Raw genomic sequence first — 1,981 nt, 5'->3', positions numbered from 1 at the left:
GTGGGTCATATGATGACTCTCTGTGTAACTTTTTGAGGAACTGCCAACCTGTATTCCAAAGGGGCTGCACCACTTTATATTCCTATCAGCAATGCCTGAGGGTTATAATTTATCCATATCGTCACTAATATTTGGTATTGTCTGTCTTTTTGTGTGAAATGGTATCTCATTGTGTTTTTTATTTGCATTTCCCTAATGATTAATAATATTGAGAACCTTTTCATTTGTATGTCTTATTTGGAGGAATGTCTTTCAAATCCTTTGCTCATTTTGAATTGGGTTGTCTTTTTGTCATTGAGTTGTAAGAGTTCTTTATATGTTATAGATACTAGACTCTTATAGACGCATGATTTGCAAATTTCTCCTGTGGGTTGTCTTTTCACTTTCTTGATAGTGTTCTTTGAAGCACAAAAGTGTTTAATTTTAATGAAGTCCAACTTAGCTATTTTTTCATTTGTTGTTTGTGCTTTTGGTGTCATATCTAAGAATCCATTGCCAAATCCAAGGCCAGCAAACTTTACTCTTATGTTTTTTTCCAATAGTTTTATACTTTTAGCTCTCACTTTAGGTCTTTGATCCATTTTGAGTTAATTTTTGTGTATGGTTTGAGGCAGAGTTCCAACTTCATTCTTTTCCATATGAATATCCAGTTGTCCCTGCATCATATATTGAAAAGGCTATTCTTTTTTTAATATATGAAATTTATTGTCAAATTAGTTTCCATACAACACCCAGTGCTCATCCCAAAAGATGCCCTCTTCAATGCCCATCACCTACCCTCCCTTCTCTCCCACCCCCCATCAACCTTCAGTTTTTTCTCAGTTTTTAAGAGTCTCTTATGCTTTGGCTCTCTCCCACTCTAACCTCTTTTTTTTTCCCCTCCCCTCCCCCATGGGTTTCTGTTAAGTTTCTCAGGATCCACATAAGAGTGAAAACATATGGTATCTGTGAAAAGACTATTCTTTACCCCTGTTGAATTGTCTTGGCACTGTTGGCAAAAATCAACACCATACATGTTTGGGTTTATTTCTGGATTCTCACTTCCAATCTGTTGATACAAAAAGTTTTTTTTAATTAATAAACTACTTTCCCTGAGGCCTAACCTGGATCCACTCTGAGTAGAATCCATGTCATTTTTGCCCACACTTATAAACTACTTCAAGAGGGGTGCCATGAACTACTTTAAATTTTCCTTCTTTAGGAAAATGAAGCTGATTGATAGGTTTCCAGGAAGCGAGGAATAGGATGTGTGATGGTATTAGAAATAACTTTGGATTAGAATTAGCAAAGCCTAGGTTTGAATGCTAGTTCTATCCAAAGCTATGTGGCTTTGGGCAATTTACTTAACTTCTATGAGTTTTAGCTACTGTGAAATGGAGGTGATGGAATCTCACAGGGTTGGCGTTAGCATTAAGAGACAAAGACTGTGAAAATAATGGCATAATCCATGTTACACAGTAGGAGGTTGACATAAAGTAGACTCACAGTCTGTGCATGGTCTTGTGGCTCCCTTCCTTCTGACTCTGGATGGCTATGTGGGGGTCAGGAGAGATGGGCTATTCAGTGGGTACCTATGCCAGTTCTCATGATTTTGCCTCCGTATCCTACACTGTGTAGCAGTTCTGGTTCCTCTCCATCACCTCTTCTGTCAGAGGAAGTATAAAGGGTGGATGAAGAGGAGGAAAATGGCTTTCCACAGACCAGCTTTCTGGCCAGGTTTGAGGGAAGGCCAGTAGTGAACCACAGTAATTAGAAAATAGTCATAGCCTCTTTTATACATCTAGACCTTTATTTTTAACTTTTTAAAAGTTTATTTATTCATTTTGAGAGAAACACAGCGTGAACAGGGGAGGGGCAGAGAGAGAGGGAGAGAAATAGAGAATCCAAAGCAGGTTCCACAGGATCAGCACAGAACCCAACGTGGGGCTTGAACTCACAAACTGTGAAATCATGACCTGAACTGAAATCAACACTCAGACAC

The sequence above is a fragment of the Acinonyx jubatus genome, chromosome X, assembly GCF_027475565.1.
Source record: "Acinonyx jubatus isolate Ajub_Pintada_27869175 chromosome X, VMU_Ajub_asm_v1.0, whole genome shotgun sequence".
NCBI classification, from domain to species: domain Eukaryota; kingdom Metazoa; phylum Chordata; class Mammalia; order Carnivora; family Felidae; genus Acinonyx; species Acinonyx jubatus.
Note: the sequence above shows the minus strand (reverse complement) of the source record.